This window comes from Drosophila sulfurigaster, chromosome 2R, assembly GCF_023558435.1.
Source record: "Drosophila sulfurigaster albostrigata strain 15112-1811.04 chromosome 2R, ASM2355843v2, whole genome shotgun sequence".
NCBI classification, from domain to species: Eukaryota; Metazoa; Arthropoda; class Insecta; order Diptera; family Drosophilidae; genus Drosophila; species Drosophila sulfurigaster.
The window spans coordinates 37,382,953-37,404,116 of NC_084882.1; the positions used below are offsets into that span (position 1 = coordinate 37,382,953).

Genomic DNA, 21,164 nt, shown 5'->3' on the forward strand with positions numbered 1-21,164 from the left:
GGTTTGTGTGTATATGTGTATGTATGTACATATATATGTGCACACATTCACACACACACACACAGAGTTATAGGTATCAGCGTATAGGAGTATAAAAGTTATGAAAACACTGCCTCATGGTGAGGCATTTTGTGTGTATTGCATGGCATCATGACTCGCAGCCAAATCAATTGCTATGAATTTGTACGGTTTCTATTTTTTAAGTCGTCTCTTTCCTCAATGGAATTTTTCGATGGAATTTTACCTCCCCGCAATCAATGAGAAAAATGTGTGAGTTGGGCGTTTGATTTTTTGTTTGTGGGTCACAGTTTGCAGTCATTTTGATGCTTATTACACAAATAGGGAAAACTGATTTGTCAGGATCATACACAACATACTTTTTTGTGCTCCCCGCAATCAATGAGAAAAATGTGTGAGTTTTGTCGATAGTTCTTTTTACAATAATAAACACAAGCGTGTATTTTGTTTTAAGGACATTGATTATTATGTGCCTTCTACGTGCCATACCTAAAGCTTTGTGAGTATTTTTTTAGTACTTCAGTATTTGAGGAAAGTTATATTATAATTTAAAGTTGATTTGAATTTATTAGAGTTTTTGTTTGAATTCTTATTGAAATGTAAAAAGAGCAGTAATCCCCTTTGTAGTGTGGTGTGCCTCACTTGAGTTGATCAAATGAAATGACAATTCCACATTGAGAGTATGTGAGCGCAAAAAAGGGTATCAAAACTTTGGATGACAACAGATGATGAGCACATGCCATGGGAGGTCCCTCAGCCGTGGTAACAAAAACAGTCACCATAAACAACAATGTGAAACCAAGTGAATTTGCAATGTGTGCATAGATGCAGAAAAAAGTGAGGAAAACAAACAAACATCTCAGACCTTGCAGTTATGTTTAGAAAACTTTTCAAGCACGAACGGCCCGCAGCAACACGTTCAAGTTGCTCAGTAGAAATTTGCACGCTGCTTGTCAGTGAGAAGGTGGGTGGATGGGTGTTGTGAATGGGGCCGAGCGTGGGGGTCGAAATGTGGTTGGTGATGTAGATGGAGTAAGTTGGGTGCATGCTGCCTATGATGGTTTTTGTTGCCATATTTCAGCACCCTTGAGGTGTGAAATAGACACAGACACTCACACACCATCCGCACACAAGTGTGTGTTGCTTTAAGCTGAGCATCGGTTGAAAAATGTGTACTACTCGTATACATAGAATAGATATTTGCTTGATTTCAGTAAGCCAAGCACGCTCACATTAATACAACAGCTTAATTTTCTATGGCACAATGTGAAATTGAGTGAATTGTATTCCCAAGGTTTTTGTTGATTTCTTTGTTGAAATGTGTATTGGTGTACATTTGACTATGCTAAATTGGAAGGAAGCTGCCAGCTGTATGTGGTTTGTATGACTAATGAATGAGTTATCTTAGAGAGTCTAGACAAATTAAGTGCTTCATATCAGTCCGTCTTGCAACCAAATTCAATTTGTCGAGTACAGGCAATAAAAGTTTCTCAAAAACATTTGCAATGTTCAAATACTATTGACAGGCTTTACACTGACCAACATGTTCTGGTATATTTAATTAAAAACTTGTATGACAACTCGACTACATAGTCATTTTGATTAACATTTTAACTATTTGCTCGACTGGTTGTCCACTTTCATTTTATGTTTATTTATGTTTCGCAAATATGCTACACGCACTGTGTCGAATATAATATCCGATTTCAATTGGCAAAATCTTATTAGAAATTAGTTTCGTTTGGCAAATGTTTGTTTATTTCAGTGTGTTTTGTGCTTATTGTTGTTGGCATTGTGCTATTCAATAAAACGTTGCAAACAATTTCAGTAACGTAGTCTGTCCTTTAATCTGTTCATCTATCACTCTTCGTCTTTCCCTTCAGCCAAATTTTAAGCCTTAAATATACGAAAATGTTGTAGGTGGCAATGTGTTTCTGTTTCTGTTTGAGTATGAGATTGGCATACATGCCGTATGCGTGTTGTTGATTTAGTTGATTGGCTTAACGGTGTGACCAATGTTGTTAACAATAATTGTCTATTTTCTGGATATTTACATTGGCCTATTCAATTAGACAACAAGCTACTTACCACACTGTTCTCCTAATTGTATGCTGTCACGTCAAGTAGAGCAATGGGATAACAAAGATAGCAAGTTAAGTAGTCTTCACTTATCAGTTGATTAAGTTATTATGAACTCTCTCCGTCTCTCTCAATGAAATTGCTGTAATTTTGACAGCTTCATTTATATGCATTTACTAACACTGTACCAGTCGAAACGAATTCAGTTAAATTAATACGTTAACTACAAATGAACTTAAAACAGAAAACCACGTCGCAATGGACTTAAAATAGATTAAATATTCCGGCAGCTTTTGTTTATTTGAAACACGATTATTTGTGCACATGCTTCTTTTCGAACTATCCTCTCTTCCTTTATCCTATTCTATCATATGCTATAATTTTCGTGCAAACTGCCAGCACATATCGCTTAAACGGTTTTTCCAAAAACTGTCGTTCAATTTGAATTTGCTTTTTATGCTTTTTTTTTGCATGGTTGTTTATGAAGTGTCTAAAAATTCGCGAAGCCCGGACGTTCAGGGCGCTTGTTTGTTTGTCTTTCATGGTAATGGACTTTACGCGCACATGAACACGAGCCGCAGTGGCAAGAGCTGCCATAGTAGAAAGTGCAGAGAATTTAGAGCTAGAGGAATGAGTTTTTCCTGGATATGTATTCGTATATCAGTTGCACAACGAGTATGTAGTATGTCCACATAAAACTCGATATATTCATAGAGTGGTCTGTATAGCAGTGGTCGGTCTTGCAGCTGACACTATTCTCATTTGATGAGAGTAAGTAGTTTTCGGCAGTGGGCAGTGGGATATCAGCGTTTGGAGTTTTTCCAACAACATAACGAGATATTGCGATCTATTCGGAGTGAAAGTGGTTTAGCAAATTTAGCAAATTAAAGCGCAGCGGATGTGTCAAAATTTGCAATTATTTTTTCCAATACATCGTCCGAGTGTGACTAATATTTATATCACTGTGTCAGCTGCCAACAATTTGCATACAACTCAGAATAAGGTGGAAATATTTGATATATGTATATGCGATATGAGCGTCATGGTCATAAAGACAGAACGCACATAATCATAAATAAAATTCAACACATCATCACGCACGCACACTCGCACACTCACACACATACACATACATGCTGCCACATGCTGCTCGACAATTATTTGTGTTGCAGCAACACGCCAAATAAACATTTTTGCTCCTGCTGCCGCTATTGAGTGTGAGGCGTAAGTCATCATAAAAATGAAATACAAGGCAATATGGATTGTTAAACATGTGTGTCGGCATGCTCTTGTCAGCAGTATTTTAATATATGTATATGCTCCACCGCTGCAGAAAGTTGCATATTAAATGTATGCTCATAAGTAGGCAACGATTTCAATTTTTACGTTTTCAACTTTTCAATAATGGCAAAAGCAATGAACTCTCTCTCTCTCTCTCTTTGATAAGTGGATAGTTACCTGCATATACTATGCGTATACCCTACTCTTATAAATCGTGTCCTGGATGGATGTTAACCTGCCGTAACCCATTCAACTTATAATTACGTTTTGTAGTTAATAAGCGTAAACCGACAGAGATATTTACGGCATTCTCCTCATTTGCCTGCACATATGAGCTTAGTAATAGTTGATGAATAGTTATAAATTTCCATTGGACTGTAACAAACTGTGTGGCAAACAAAATATACCCTTCGGATTGATGTGGGAGGTGCATGAGTAGCTCAATCAAAGGCACATTCATGGTTTCAGCTCATTATGCATTATTAATTTCGTGCCAAACACAGATACTCATGTGCACATATGTATGTATGTGTTCGTATATTCACGTAAATACGAGTAATAAAAAAAACTTGCTACCAGCTGTTCAGATGTTCAGATGTTCGGATATTCGGATGTGCGGATGTTCGGATGTTGAGGGTCGCCAGCGTTTTAAGTAAACAACTTTCTACCAAATATGGTCTAATAAATCACACATGTGTGTGTAAATGGCTCTCTTGAACAACAACAACAACAACAACAATAACAACAACTACAACTACAACAATAGTGCAAAAACTTTTCCTATATCCCTTGGTCCACAGTCTCTTTCGCGTCGCTCAGCACCGGAAATCAGTCGTTGATCACGCCCATATGGCGCACTAATAAAATTCCTTTGGACCAATGGCTTGCAAAGTTTTAATATCAAGCGTAAAAAGGGCAGGAACAAACGTAAACAAACAGCTATGCTGCTGCCACAGTTTTTAATTAAAGGAACGCAAATCGAGCTCATTAAAAACTTGCCTGGTCAGCTGTATTTTCAAGGGAAACTGAAAGCTGAGTACTGCCAACTGGCAACTGGCAACTGGCAACAGGCAATGAGCAATTGGCGACTGGGAAATGGGAACTGGGAACGGGGAACTGGGTAAACTCACAATTTAATTGCATCGCAATATTCACATGTCAGCGCCGTCAGATGATGCCCTGTCATAATGTCAAATGGATTACTCGTATGCAAATGCACACAAAGCACCCAGGTTCCTGCCAGCAGCCAACTGGTGTGTACACACTCTCTCAACTCGCAACTCGCAACCCGCGACCCGAACCGTTCGTGAAATGCATCGTTATTATAATGGTTATCCGGAAAACTGTGGCATTTGTTTGCCCATCTCTTTCAGCAACTTTGCAATCCCAGCTGCATGTTGACAATGACCCAAAGAACCATGAATTGTGTCGAGAACGAGCCGCGAACAGTAAACAAATGGATACCGAATTGCTGTGCCCACCTTTAGCAATCGGAAAGAACGTGCGTGTATGTGTGTGTGGGTGTGGGTGTGGGTGTGTGTGATAGTGTGGGAGGGGAAATCTAACACCAGATGGTAACTGAATCTGTTGTTGTTATTGTGGGTCGCGGTGCAATTGGTTTATATCCAAACAGTTGATTTAATTGATAAAATACAAATAATTACCTATTTGGTTAACAATGCTTTGTTTGCTCTTTGATTTCATTGCGATTGTGCCTTGTTTATTTTTTCCTCTCAGCGATTTGCGACTCGTTTGCTTATAGTACGAGCATATGCAATGCAATGCAATATATGTCTTTGTCTCTCGCATCTCGTATCTCGTAATGGATGCAAGAACGATTTTGCACATTGGCAAAAATATTTGCAGAACTAAAGAACTCAGGTAATGCTTTTAGTATTCATGGTCGAGGAGAAGTGGTGCATCCAAATATTTTATTTCATTATTTTCATTCATGCAAGTAAAGGATACCGAGAAATACACACATTCGTACCATCTATATGTATATAATTGAATAAATAATAACATGACACCATGCATTCTCTCACTCTGTTCGTATCTCTTTTATTCCATTCTCAATTCCCAGGTTTTTCATTTATTGCTTATATTCATATACTAGCAGCCGAGTGTTGTGGAGGTTGCAAATTTCATAAAGTGCAATTGTATAAGATAAATTTCATTTATGTGCACATACATACATATGTTGTATATTTTAAAGCTAGCTAGCTAGGCAGATATGTGATCCTATGCGATTGTATCAACAATATCCATACATACACATGTTGCTACTGATTTATATATAGAAAAAAGTTTCTATCTCAAATATGTTAGTTTCATTTTGCACTCATATAATTACTCCTGTCGATTTTGTTGACATGTGGGAATGCATGGGATTGCATTTTTTTGATATCCCTGTGTAAGTTTGTTTGTTTGACTAATTGTGCATATCATTGACTGGCTGAATATTGTTCACTTCAATTAAATTCACGAATTCCAATAAAAATATTAAAATTGCCAAAATGCATTCGCAAGCCTTTAAAATAGATAATTGAGGTACCATTGGGAAAAACAATAAATTAAAACGTCGTTTAAGTATTTTTGGTCAACTTAAAACCTGTGCTGAGCTGATTGTCTTTGTAATTACGAAAATTAAATTTTATAAAAGCCATTTATCTTGTTTGTTTTAGGGTTTATTCTCTTTTTGCAAGAACGTGTGCGTACTTTGTTGGTACAGAAAAACAAGATGTTTACATTTTGTATATTTTTAGTCACTCTTTGAGATAAATTATATGAAATGGACAATTTAACGCAAAAGTATTTACAATGGTAGCAGGACACATACACACACACACACACACACACAACTGTTGTATGCATGACCAAAACAAGAGCTGTGCAGTTAAATTGACTAACATCGCGTGCAGCAACAACGGCGACAAATGGAATAGCAACAACAACAGTGACCACAGACAAAACCGAAAAACAAAAGGTTTGGCTAAAAGAGTAAATACAGACATATTTTGCATACAATGTATGTATGCATATACATACATACATACATACAGAGCGTGCCAGAGTGTGTTCGGGATTGGCTAAAAAGAGTAAATACATACCAACTATACAATGTGTGAGTGAGTATATGGCATTTCATATACGAGTACCATCATTGTGTATGAGGCTGAATGTGTGTGTGTGTGTGTGTGTGTGTGTGTCCAGCGGAAGCGTCAAAATGAACGGAAATTGGCTTAAATCTGACAACAACAACAATAAGAACAACGCCCTCAATAAGAGCAGCAACATTCGAGTGATACAAAACTACTATTGTGCAGCCTTTTTGTGAGCGAGGGCGGTTCAATGAGCAACTGTGTTTAAAAATCATAAAAATTATATATGTCATCAATAAATAACGCCCAACACAACGCGAGTATTCATCGAAATAGACTCCCAAATATAAACATAACATACACACAAACGATTCGTACGTATGCGCAATTAAGCATACGCATAGTATACAACTGTTTTTGATTTCAATTTTCGCTTGATTTCCATGCACATAATTTTTGCATTTATAATTACTGCAGATTAAGTGAACATTTCTATTTATTCTTTTGTTAATGGTTTTTCTGAATGTGGCAACAAATTAAAGTTTCGCTGATATTCGTGGACATTTTGCCGTTGACCATTTTATGTTTTTGCTGGCGTTCATTTATGCGCCAAACTGTTGTACTTTTTGGTCCGGCTGTGGCATTAACTATTGCATGATGTGAGCTTAAAATTGATTCTGCAAATACGCAGTGCATCGTACGTTCCGTTGTTGTCCGTTGGAGCCCAATGTATGTGGTGTTCTGAGCCATGTGTCTGGGTTCCGTTCTTCCGGTGGGCATCATTTGCACAAAAATTGCAAAAATTCTCGCTGGTCATCCGGGCAATGCAGGCAAAAGTTAACTGCCATTTTAGTTACGGTTAGAGTCCGGTCATTTAAGCTTTAAGTTGTCAACAAGTTTGCTTTAAAGTGGTGTTTTTAGCTATCGCATAGTCAGTATATTCGGTATATTCGGTCAGAGCCACAGACACTGGTGTATACGTGATATTTGCATTGGTCACTTTTGAAAATATTTGATGTTGAGCTTACATTGTTTGTTTTAATTTCTACGACTGCTGTTGGCAATTTGATCTAAGGGCTTTCTGTTGCCATTGACGCGTGTCAAGAAAATCAAATCAATTTTAAACTGATTAAACTATCTGACTTGTCTGACTAATAGGATTAATGTTCAAATTTAATAAACCACAATTAAATGTATTCCCTTTGAAATTGTATTGAATACATGTGAGCATTTACTTGGCTGCTTGTGTGTCAATAATAATAATAATTAATTGATAAATCTTTTGCATTGTCTTGTTTATTATCTCGCATACAAGTTGCATAAGTAACAGAAGTATCAAGTATTCTTTTCTGCATACTGCATACTGTATACCACATGACATTATGTGTTTATTTGTTGCATCGCCCTATCTCAGCACCGTCTAAACTTCAGCATTTACACACAACTGCACTTGCAACCTTGTCCCTATCCTTGTTTCATTTTGCTTTTACGTCTGAATGTGCTTTTGTACCTCTCCGTACCTCTCTGGCAACTTTTTCATGTACTTGAGTAACAGCGGCTACCTGACTGTCCCATCGCAGTCAGTGCTGTTGCTGCTTGCGCACCTGAGTGTGTCAATAATAATACTCTAGCTGTAAATATTTTCCAAATGATGTCGTTTATTTACCTAAACCAAAATGCCGAAAGTAAAATTAATCTTCAAAGTTATAGAAATATGGTAATAAATTCATAGTATTTATGTATCCCGAAACTTAGGAAGAATTCTTTGTTGACTAGGGAATTCACTTTTGGTGCAGGGTATACCGTAGTTGATCATCTATTGGCGGACACTTTTTATCTGTTTTATATGCAAATAAGCACAGTATTTTGCTAGCTTGTTTGTAACATTGTCGCTTGGTCCGCTGTTTGTCAATGACTTGTTGATTTTACAACTTTTCCAATTGAATAAGCTCAGGCGCACAAGCCAGCAAATGTTTGCCCTGAGTATGAACGAATAATTTTATTTAACATTTTCAATTATGCTTGAAAATGCAGAGTTTGAAAATCGGCGCTGTTCCGTCTGTTGCACATCGGAAAAGTTCGATACAGGAGTTAAGTTGCACGACAAACAAATGAAACGCCAATGATATATTGCACTTGTGACAAATATGCGTCAAAATACATATGATTCCCCGTACCTTTCAAGTCCCCTATCTGCCAATTGCCAAATGTCAATTGCCAACTGCGAACTGGCAATTGGCAACTGGCAGCCTGCGTGTGCAACTTCAAAGGATTGCAAATCAAGCGAGGCACGTACTTGAGCCGGAATTGAAAAGTCCATGGGATATCGTCTTCATCGACGTCTTCAGGCAGCAGACGATGTAACCAGTCCACGGGTGGTCAGGGTGGTAACGCAGTCAGTTTGGGTAGTGAAAATGGTTACGCAAATAAATATTGAGCATGACGTCGACGGCGACGGCGACGACGAAGGCGAAGGCGATGACGATGTCGTCTTTGTCGCTATGGAGCCATGCTAGACTGTTATTGTGTTTGTCCTAAAAAATATCCCAGAAATTGCTTGGCTCTAGATTTGTTTACACAAAGGCAGGCTGGCAGCACGTTTGGAAATTGGGAAAAGTGGTAGACGAGCTAAACAACATAAGTATACTATATATAAATATATATATATACATACATAGAGTATATACTACATAGAATGTTTACAGAGCACCCATTCTATGCAATGGATTGCTCGTTCCCCATGGCAGTATGACAGGCGGCGTCAGTTGTCAGTTATTCTCTCGCGGTTGCTACAAATGTTGTTGTTGTTGTTGTTGTTGTTGCTGTTGCTGTTGCTTGCTGTTGTCAACCAGCTTTTGGAAGCGTCTGACACTTGACACTTAATGTGCATCATTGCGCAGCTGACAATTTCAAGCTATTTCCGTTGTGTCAGCCAAGCAGCTACTCCAAAGTCGGAGTTGGTGCTGCGATGCTGCTGCAGCTCGCTTCCTCTGCTCAAACTTTCAAGTTAAAGTTTTGCATGACCGTAAAAGAAATCAAAAAAACAAATTGTGCACAAATGCTAGTGCATGTGCAACTGCAACTGCAACTGCAACTGAAGCTGGCTGCCTGGCTGGCTGGAAGGTTATCAAGAATGTGGTGGCGATGCATCTGACATTTTTATGAGCAGCTGCAGAAGATATTTGGCGTTCTTCAGAGAAAACTCTGTTGTTGGTGGCTGTTTTCCACAAAATTTGTTGTGCGTGAAACGACGCGTGTGCAGATCTGTTCAATGTTGATGTACTATTCATAGAAAATGTTTTTGGTGACACAAAACTAAGGAAAAGAAAACAAAGGCTAAGTGCTTTGCTTCAGCACATTTGCCATGTCTCTCGCCGACAGAAAGAAAGAAAGTTGATCAATGCCAATTGAATTGTGTAGCAAACCCGAAAACTTTCTCAAATCAGAAAGTAAGTCATCCTCAGAACAGAACACAACACGTACTGGCCCCCACCATCAGTTATTTTGTTGCAAGTACAATTTTTCGTAAACAGGCGTCACTTGAACGCTGTAGTTGTAGCTGAAGCAGCAGCAGCAGCAGAAGCGGCAGCATCGGCTACCTGTTCATGCAACCACTCAAAAAGCAAAACAGCTGTTGGTAATTTAGTGCTGGCGGCCAGAAAGGCAGGCGCGTCTTTCAAAAACTTTGAACTGCAGTCCCTATTGCATTATGGGCAATGGTTGAGCTCTCCAACTTTCAATTAAGCTTAAAAGGACACAAGTTTATAGTGGCACAAAAGTGCTGGCGGCCGGCGCTTCGTCCTGCCATTGCAATGCCTAGCATATTTCAATAAGTTTTCAAACTCTGGTCCGTACACTAAAACAACATAATTCATACTTAACTCACCCAAACAGTTTCCTGGCACCCACGGAGAGGGAACTGGCTGTGCTGCAAAATAGCAAAGCGAAAAATAAAATCACATTAGCTGGGTATAGAATTTGCAGTTAGCAAGTGTGCATGTGTGTGTGAGTGTGTGAGTGTTTGAGTGTGTGTGTGGGAGGCTGTGTATTAGAGTTGCCAAAGATGTTGGGCCTGCTCATAAAATGAAATTAAATTTATGTACACTTGCAAAGTTGTGATGCTGCGAGAGTGCGCTACATAAAACTTTCAAAAGCAGGCAGGATGCGGCTAAACACGCGCACCGAGGGACCGAGGGATGGGGCAAAGCGGGACGATGGGGATGCCAGGATGGGGTGAGCAGTGTCCTGACTGCTGACTGCAGACGGCAGACTACAGACTGCAGAATGCAGCTCGTAATTCAAAATTCGAGTGGCAGTGGTTGGCAGCGCCAAAACCAAAGACAGGATGCGCTCTGTGGTAACAAACGCGACTTCCGTGTTGCGGCGACGCGTTCTTGCAACAGAGCTGCACTACCAAACTATTCGTATACAAACTACGAGTAAAGTGGAAGTCGGCCAGCGATGTAGGCAATCTGTTTATGCCTGTTTTGACTTTGCTCTTTTGTCAGTCGCAATTTAATTTGTCCCCACCGAAATATACAACCAATGCGACCAACCACTTGGGCTGCTGGGCTCCACACTTTCCGAAATGAGAGTGGCAGCGAGAAGAGCGGATACGTTGCCAAGTAGCGTAAAAAAATAGCCTTAATTTTGCCACTTACCGCGGGGCACTCACTGCGTACTGCTTGGGTTCCGAGTACCAGCTGCATTGACAGTTATTCTCATTCTCATTCTCATTGTTTTTGTTATTACTCTTTCTGTTGTCGTTGTTGTTGTGTCTTTTTTTTTTTGTTTAAGTGCCGTCAACGAATCTAAGTTTTAAGCTTCAGTCGGTCCACAGTTCTCTAAGTGCACCCGGAGGCTATATCTGAATCTCCCCCACAGACTCATGAAAGCGGCTTTGATGCGTTTTTCCAATTAAGTTATTGGGTTGTGGCCCAATCATTTCAACTGTGGCTTGGGAGTTGGGAGTGGAGAGTGGGGAGTGGGAAGCTGACTGCTCGATGCTGTCTGAAGCTCTCCAGTGCCGCCTTAGATACATATCACTCCATTGAGTTTAGTTTAATTTAGTTGGGGTGGCAACAACAACAGCCACAAAACAACACAACGCAACACAGCGCAACACAACAAAATACAACAAACGATTTTAATTGAATTTCCGCAAAATCATTGCAGCAAAAGCAACTGGCAATTACTTTCTTCTGCAAACTTAGTAATTTACTATTAACAAGTAAATTCATTGTGGTTAAAGGTGCTGTGTAGAGTATTTCATTACCCCACTCGATTTATTCGCAATTGAAATTATAAATTAAACATATACAACAATTGAAAGATATTTTGACCAGTACTTTCGGTCAATTTTTCTACCACATAACGTAATTGGATAAAGGAAGGTAGAATGGGAATAACAACTATGCACTTGCACACTTAAAAAAGTAATTTTAATATAACTTTCAGTAGATAAAAGCCCTTCATTCTCCTAAAAGAATTGTTGAATTTAACTCAACTTAAGCCATAAATCGGATAAAACTCACCATAAATTACACCAAGCACTTCAATTAAAATGTTTTTCTAATTACATTAAATCCTCTCTGAGGCCAATCAAATTGACTAGCAGAGTACCAAGTAAGGAGTTAAGCATATTTTCCACGAGAGCATTAAAGTGCTCTAGGCTAAGGATTGAAGAGATAAACTACTGTGAATAGTGTCAATGGACATAAAGAATTGAAATTCTCCCCATAGGCTGACACAAACTTGCCCAAGTAAACGATGGGCAAAAGACAGAAAAATGGGGAGAGGAAGTAATATCCGCTGAGTAATTGTAAGAGGAAAACTCAATAAATACCAAAATATGGCAATACTCGTATACAAACATTTGTTTATCTGTAACAATTTTCTGTACATTTTCGCATCCACATTTCAATGACCATACTACCTTCCCCCCTCACTCACGTAACGGTAAGTTCAAATTGCAATAACGTTTATTGCATTTCTTGACAGAAGGAAAAGTGTTGTCATATTTTTGTTTGAGTTGGTTGTTTGGCATTTCGCATAGTTTGATCAAAAGATAAATTAAAAATACGAAAATGTCGCACAAAAAAAAGTTCGAAACGATTTAATTACAATCACAGCTTTGAACGAAGCTTCGATGATCCTGTAAAAGCGGTTTCAAAGTGAGGTAAATGTAAAGCGAAACTATTTCAGTCAAAAGCTTTGTTTACTCAACCAAATGCGGATACTCGATATTCACTATATGCACAATAAGTAGTAACACCACAGATTTGCAAGTCATCATTTTAAAATATAAAATGAAGCAATGCAGCAATGACACAATATCTTTCCCATGTTGTATCTTAAGCTGCTCACTTGAAAAGTACTGCCCAACAATACATCGTCGAACTACAAACATTAACACAACAATTCGTAGAATGCGGCGTGCATCTTGTAGGCTACTCACAATAGTCAGATTGTTGGGCACATCTTCTTTCTTTTGGATGCAGGCCGCAAGCTGGGCAAATATGCAACTGCCGATATGGGCAAACGTATATACATATGGTAGATCCATCAGTATGAAGATGTAAAAGTATGTGGATAAATGTGGATGGTTGTGCTCCTCACAAGGTGAACGGATGCTTAAATAAGTGGGCTGCTGCGCAGACAGAACGCAGTCGAAGACTTGGGTCAGACAAAGTTTTTTGCATTTTTTTTTTGTATGTGATTTTTTGTAGTCATAAATATTTCATTTGCACTTTCATAAAATTGGCTAGTGGCCTATCACTCTACACACGTATTTTCAAATCAAAATTGCTTTACAAATTTGATGTTTAGGGAACATATTTGCAATTTGTGGAATTGCACAATAAATTGTTTAGTTTTGCATGGGACTTAGGAGGCAACTAAATACATATGTACATTTATCATCGTGGCAACAACTTTGCATAAATTCCGAGCTTCTGAGCTTTTGGCTCAGGCTAAGGGCTCGGGTATTGTCTACATAAATGGAACAAATATGTCCTCGTTTTATTGCTCTACTCTTCTCGCAAGTTCGCTTGTAATTTGTGCGTGAAGATGTCAACAAGCTAGATAACTGCGTTTGATAAGCGGTTTACTGTAGCACGCACACACATTCACACACAAATTCTTTGTGGATATGTGAGTGTGTAGTAAATTTCATTATGGCTGAAGCACATACATAGATATCTCCTGCTGTTAGACGCTTCATCTTCACATTTTTCAACGCTTTTCAATTCAGTCTCTTGCTTCTTTGTTGATGTTCGTTTTCTATTTTTCGCTTTTTGCATTACTTTTGTAAGACAAAGCCAGAGCTTGGTATGTACTCGTATATGTTGTCAAAATGACAGAACATTTTTCGAACATATAAGTAGCTAGAAGACGATGGTACATGGTACATCCGACACGCTCTTCTATAGTCAACATTTAGATGCTTGAAGCTCCGTGCCACTTGCACACAACCAAACACCAAATTGAGAAGCAATATAAGTTGCTGGAAATGATTTGGATGAGTTATGGCAAAAAGCATCCAAGGCAACTAAGGGGCTATTCAGGGCTCCATTGTGGTTCCATTGCATGAGTGAATAGTTCGCTTTGCAAGGAGTTTGATTTGATTTTCTTTAAATGGTTGATAATTCTAATCAAGCAGTTTCATATTTATTTCTTGAGCTTAAAGTTCATTGAAAGTGTTATGCTTTTGACATATCATTCACCGTTTTTAATCTTTGTCAGCACGAAACATTCTTGTCTGCATTCTAGATTCACAATATTTATTAAAAGAATGCTCGGATAAAAGTCATATTGTAAGACTAAACTAAGTCGAACTGAACATAAAGGACAAACTGTGTGTAAAGCCTAAAATTCAAATTCAATGTGTTATTTGTGTTGTGTTGCCACAACAAATAAATTTTGCAAGCAACTATTTAATAAGCATCAAGCTGTCCAGCTATAAATATGGCTATGAAGCATTGAAGCAACAAGATGTCCATTGAAACTATAGAGCTACATATAAGCTTCGAGTAAAGCATTTAATTGCTATGTTTTTACGAGATTGCGTTAAAAAAATGGAACTCACAAGTGGAGAGTATTCTGCATGAGTTACATATGTAATATATTGTATGTGTGTTCATTTGTCGTATTGCAATGAATATGTAAAATGTATGAGAATTCATGAATATTCTTATGTGTGTGCTCGTACGAGTAAAGCCCAAAAAAGCTAAAACAATGCCTTAACGGAAGTGTCACTAGCTGGTCGACTGTCTGCTCAAGTGAGCTAGCAACAAACAACAGCAACAACAGCAACAACAAGAATTGCAGCAACAACAAGATGTTTGTTATGCTCTCGTGCCTCAGCTATGCGATGACTCCACCATATCCCATATTCGGTTGATGTACAGTACAATGCAATAGCAATAGCAACAGCAGAAGAAGAAGCAGCAGCAGCAGCATCAACAGTAACGCGCAGTCTCAAGCCTATACAGTCGAGTTGTGGTGGACAAGTGAACGTTGTTGTTGTTGTTGCTGCTGTTTCTGTTCCTGTTGTTCCTATGAATACGATGGTCATGTTTGCGGTGGGGGGAAGAAGGTTGAGGGCGGATAAGCTGCAAGGAGGCCAGTGCAAGCGCCGGCTGAGCCATACAACTTATTTATGTTTGCAGCGTTGCGGCAAGTCCGTCTCTCTGTATAATCGTCTGTTCTCTGTCCGGCTGTCTGACTGATTTGCATCTTTTGTGCATTGCATGCACACACGTACACACGTACACGTACACATGCACGTACACGCACACTCACACACTGACACGCAAGCATATACATGTTTATATATAAATGGAGCAATTATTGTACTTATGAAATGCTGCAGCCCCAAAGTCCCACAGATACACACACATTTAAGCTCGCTGCTTGCCTCAGTGTATCTTTTTGTTTTTGTTTCTCTTGTGGTGCTTTTTTGGCATTCCTCGTTGCCTCTTGGAGCACCAACCACCCACAGTAGAGGCAATTATCGTTGAATGGAAAACTCACCCACTGCATCCTCTTCGCGCCTCCCTTTGCGGCTGATGCTGCGGCGGCCCTTTGGGCGGGTCATAATTTCTGAAATGTTTTGACTTGCACTCGCCTTTTATGCTGATTTACTGGCTGTTGCGGTTTTGTGACAAATCTGTTTTGCTCACTTGATGTGATTCCCTCTCTTGCTTTAGCCTCTCATCCCCCCGGTCCCCCGTTGCCCCGTTGCGGCTTAAAGTTGCGCAAAAGTTTTATTTCGAGCAATTTAGTTTTATATTTATTTGACTTTCGCTTTTGCAAATGCTTTTAATTTGTTGGTTACATAAAATTCAGGCCTAGCCATTAGATATAAATCAGCATATATCTCCAACATAGTGCAAATGTGTATGTGCATATGTTGTGTATTACTTTATATGGGCACAACTTTTAAAATCTCTGGCCAACGTAAGTGATAAAGACTTTACAGCATTACTAGCGAATTGCTTTGAACGAGTCACTGCACAATGGGACTAAATAATTATATGTTAAATGGCCAGTATTAAAATGAATACAACTTTTGCTCATACTCGTAAGTTATGTACACAGCCTTCTTATCAACTTATAGATTTGTGATGCCCTTCGGCCAGAAGCGTCGGTGTTAAATTCAATTTGCAACCTGCACAGCTGCAATTCAGTGTGGCTTGTTATTTTTGTATGCCAACATCACCAACTACACGACGCAGAAATAATAAAAAGCGTCCTAATTGCCTAGCTACGGAGTCACTTGATAATTTATTGTCTTGCAGCTTGATGCCGCTGACGCCCAGCGATGCTTATGGCCAGGTTGGTCCGAACAACGCGGCCAAGTGCAGTCCAAGGCCGCTCTTGTGGTCGTTCCAATATTAAATGCAGGCATTTTTGTTATTGTCCAGGATGCAGACTGCAGACTGCAGACTGCTGACGGCAGACTGCAAAAGAAGTTATAAAGTTGGACGAGCACTGACTGCGCTGAGCTAGTCAGGGTGTTAATTCAAGTAAATTACTGCCGGGTAATTGTCGTGGTCGGTTTTTCTGTGTGCCAGTGGTCGATGGTCAGTCGACCAGTCGGTCCAGGTCTGATGGTCGAACTCTGGCTCTGGCTGCGCTCCTTTAGCTATAATGTGTCTCATTTGTGCATGCAATTTGCCGGAACAGCTATAGGAGGACAAATCATAGCTTTCGGCATCATTTGGCCTATGCACTGTAGATAACTATGTAATTTTATTCTGAGTTGGATACTGTGTAGCGAAGTCTCGCCCAGCAGCAGTATCAGTGCTCTTACCCTGTTGTCATAATTGCGGTTTTAGTTTGCAATAGCCGACGCCATAGCCACCGCCATCGCCATCGTCGTCGTCGTCGTCGTTGCTGCTGTGGCTTTGGTTTTGCACTTTAAGCTCCTAAGTATTTACACATCGTTAACTTTGAATTACTCGTACATAAAATACTTGTTTTGTAAAAGTACGAGCATTTGACCAGTCACTCAAAGGACTTAACCGCCCATCTCTTCTTGTTGCAGCCACTCTTTCTCCATCTCTCCCTCTCTCTCTCTGTGTTACTCTGCCCCATATTTGTACTCTTAGAATGAAGGTTTTGATATGAAACCGCAATTTTATGAGCCATGCCCTTGCATATTCTTGGCCAATTTAAAGCGCCTTTAAATCCCATAGTTTCGCATTGATGTCTTTTATATGATTTCATTTTTTCTTGTCTTTTTATGATGCTTCCCTTTTGGCCATGCACATACTTTTATAAATGTTCGTCGGCACATATATATATCCACATATATATTTGTATTTCTTTTTATTACATTTTTCTCTGGCTCCCTCCCTCTCCCTCTCAGTCTCTCTCTCTCCCTCTCTGTCTGTCTCTGCATGCACTGAAATTTGCGGCATCTGCGGCCTCTTGTTCCGGCTGTTTCAGTTGTTGCCGTTTCGGGTGTTCCGGTTGTTGATTCACTAGTTACATACTCGAATATGCGTATTATAATGTCAACATTGGGTCATTGTTCACTGTTGCTGGTCGTATCAAAACGTTTTTCTGCTGTTTGCTGACGTTTTTTTCGGCACTCTTTGAGGCTTTTGGCTTTGATATATTTGTTAGCCTGACCAAAAGCTTTGAGTAATAAAATCGTTGTAGTTTAATCGGAAAATTGGCAAGATTATTCTTAATCATGATTTTAAACTGTTTGCCGGAATCAACATAAATATTTTATAATTGATGAAAAATAATAGTCTGAGCCATTTGTAGTAGTAGTTATATCATAAGGTATAACGTATTGTCATTTTTTCATTCGTCTTAAAACGAATCAAGTCTGTATTGTATACAAGCTTATGAATTATGTTCATTCTACTTACTAACTATTATTTATATCCACAATTCCGGAAATTACAAAAATCAAATCAAACTAATCTATGAACACACACAATGCCGACATCGATGTGGCGACTCATGTCAATATCTTCGAGCCTAAAAAGACAGTGACGATGCAGTTGAACCTTATCTAGTTGCCTGCCCCATTTATTTGAGATTCCATAAATAAATAACGCCCTTTGCTATGGTCGTCCGTACGCCGAACTTGTCAATTGGCAAGACTTTCAGTGTCCCTTGAATGTTGCCATGCAATGTGGAAAAGTAGCAGAATGCAAAAAAGAAAATAACTTAAATGTCATGCTTACATTTCAGAAAACAAATCTGCCACTCGTTGTTTGTAATAGATTAAAGTCTCTTCAGATATATGAGTGCGAGTACAATCGAGGAATTGGCTCAAGCTCAGGCTCTGGCTCTGGCTCTGGCTCTGGGCTGATGCTCAGGCTTAAGCCCTGCTGCCAGCTGGCAGACAATGTCAGCCTCACCAGCCATTGGGCCAACGGTGGCTACAATGTGCAATGTCCGCCCAAATGAAATTGAAGAAAATTGCATTTGCACGAGAGACAATTTCTAAACAATTGCAAAACTGTTTGACATGCTACCTGTGATGCTGCCAAACAGTTTAGCAGGTAATGCCTTATATCGATACCGGCATGATGCCGTAGAGGTTATGGAGAATGAGAATCCATGCGACGGAGAGAGAGAGAGAGCGGCAATGCAATGGGAGGAAGAGAGACAGTTGGACAGGGCCAAAGAGTCACCAGTCGTGCTTGGCAGCCAGTTGATGCAGTTAGTTGACTATTGACTGCCAGACAAACTCCCAACTCTAGCTCGAGATATCGCGTCAGTTGCAGGCATAGGCATTCAGTATTGAGAATCGAGAGTTTTTGGCACATTTCAGCCATTTTCCTCTCGTTTCTGGCCCGGATCCTACGACCTGAAGCAGAACCATGGCCAGGGTTTAGAAATTGCCATGTAGAAGCGTAGCTATAATTTTGTTAAAGACAAACGTTGCAGTGTCTGCAAAATGGAACACGCTACCAATGGCCAATATTCGCTCAGTGAATGGCACTGCAATTTTTGGACTATGTCCGAAATTGGTATGTGTACATACATGTGCCCAGCAGTCCGATTTTGATGGCAAAGCGGCTTAAATAGCTGACAATGGATGGGGAGCCGAGAAGCCGGTACCGAGAAGCTCTGGGCAATTGCAAAAACGGCAAGTCAACTGCATAATTACTTAATTTGCTCCCAGAGTTGGTATTGGACATGCTCATAAGTTTTCAGTCATAGTCATGGAATCGTATTTTGCAATGACCCCATCAGGAAGCTTTCAGGCAATGAACAGGCAACTGGGAAGCGAACCTTTTCATTCAACTAATTTGCTATTGATTCCCATGGGAAATTGCTTAATACAAAATTGGTTGTCTTTTCGGTGGCGCATTTGAAGCCACAATTTCGAAGATTTCCCCAACCGACTGAGTGGACTGTGAAAAAGTGTAAATTTGCACAATGACAAGATGGGGTCCTGACACGTAACAAATACATGCGAACACTTGCCAATACCTACACTGAAAGACCGAGCTCAGATTGGGACGGAAGTGGTAAGAAAAAAAGTCGAACGATCGAAGTGGACTGACTGTTAGGTTAGCCAAATTGTCATCTGTGTCTCGCAACAACTTAAGACCTGTTCGAATACATGGGCCCATGTTTAGTGTCCTCAGTTTGGGGGCTGTTTTACACTCTCTGCTGTTGCCTTTTTATGCGCTGTCAAGTTGCCGTTGTTATTAGATAAGGGACGGGCCAGTGGTCAACCTTTTGGTTTCTTGGCTTGTATCTTGGCCTACACCTGTTGCCGATTGCTACTGGCTTTGTTGCTTTGAATGTAAGTTCATGTTGATGGTTTTTCTTTTGGCTGTCGTCTGACGTTTCCTTGGCTATCGTCAGGCTTGAGTAATGTATGTGTGTGTAGTTTTCTGAATGTTGCACAGTTATGTATACTTTTATTTCTTTTAAATAAATTTAACATGGAAGCTTTTATGTAAATCCTATGGTAATTGGCATCAAATGCCAGTTGGCCAGAAGTTCTTGATCCACAAATTGTTGACTGCTGGACAGTGACCGACAAGTGGCTCGAGCTCTGCTCACATTACGAGTGAACAACTGTGAAGCAGCTGCGAACAACGATACGCCCAACAATAAAGAAATGCTGATTCATGAGACATGAATGTCGAGAAACCACACAAAAATTACCCCAGTACAGAAGTCTCTTTAGGCTCTATCTCCAGCCTCAGCCTCAGTCTCAGTCTCAGCCTCAGCTCATACGACCAAGGTGTGGTCGGCATCAACATCTTGACTTTCTCCATGAGCGAGCACATTAGCAAGTGCTCAAACGCAATATGAGCTAGCTATCTAACTCGAGAAATTCGGGTATGTATATGGTAGATACAAATACAGATTGAAATACAAGTAGCTGTGTTACGTGCGTGTTCACCTAATCGATTACCTCATTTCTCGAAATCGCGTGCCAGCTGTCTGCCGACATTATGCAGAGTTCAAGTTGAACTTTAATTGAACAATACTTATGTACTTACGATTGCTTTGCTAATTTTATTTGTATTGCCAAGACAAAAGCAATGACATTCAATTGCAAAACTTACAATTTGTTTGTTTATCTGCTTGTTTAGTCTCCGTAAGCTTCGTTACATTTTTCCAAGTGTAATTGAAACTGAATAGAGCTTTATATTCCAATTTGCATTGTGAAGATAAACGCAACTGATTCTAAAAAACAACACTTATTTTTTTTCTTTTAAGGTCCAAATGGCACAAGCAAGTACCTGGAATGCGAAATATCCAAGTACTATAGAGAGTACCTTTCACTTCTTTGTAATGGAGCTTGACAAATCTTCAGAATGTGCGTAACTTGGCACAAATATTTGGGTTCTTTGTGTTTGATTGATGAGCTGCTGCTTAAGTTGAGCTTAATCATAACAATACGAACAGCAGCAGTGAGTTGAAATATAATGGGTGAGTTTTTAATTGGCTTTCGTATAACACATGTACGTAGCATAAATGTCTTCACAGCCTGTTATTATGTTCAGTGCGATTCAGTCCCTGTTTTTGAAAGACAATTAATTTGCATAAAGTACAAAATATGCAAATTTTATCCAATAGACCCAAAATGCAAAAAAAAAAAAATCCGTTGACTTGAGTGGCACAAATCATGTTTACACATCACAAGTAGGGAGGGTCCGGTCTCCAGTCCGGGTTCCGAATCCGTGTTGG

General features: G+C 39.5%; 1 protein-coding gene and 1 long non-coding RNA gene across 2 annotated transcripts in view; one reads left to right on the top strand and one right to left on the bottom strand.

Annotated features, from left to right (window-relative positions):
- Positions 1 to 21,164, bottom strand: part of LOC133839214 (serine-rich adhesin for platelets) — a 47,826-nt gene that overhangs the window by 23,859 nt on the left and 2,803 nt on the right. Inside the window, exon 2 of the mRNA XM_062270619.1 lies at positions 10,366 to 10,407. The gene's annotated coding sequence lies outside the window, so the exon portion shown is untranslated. The remainder of the gene's footprint in view (positions 1 to 10,365; positions 10,408 to 21,164) is intronic.
- The window catches only part of LOC133839239 (uncharacterized), a 75,425-nt gene that overhangs the window by 3,010 nt on the left and 51,251 nt on the right, over positions 1 to 21,164 (top strand). Inside the window, exon 2 of the long non-coding RNA XR_009894076.1 lies at positions 20,694 to 20,906. This is a non-coding gene — a long non-coding RNA (uncharacterized LOC133839239). The remainder of the gene's footprint in view (positions 1 to 20,693; positions 20,907 to 21,164) is intronic.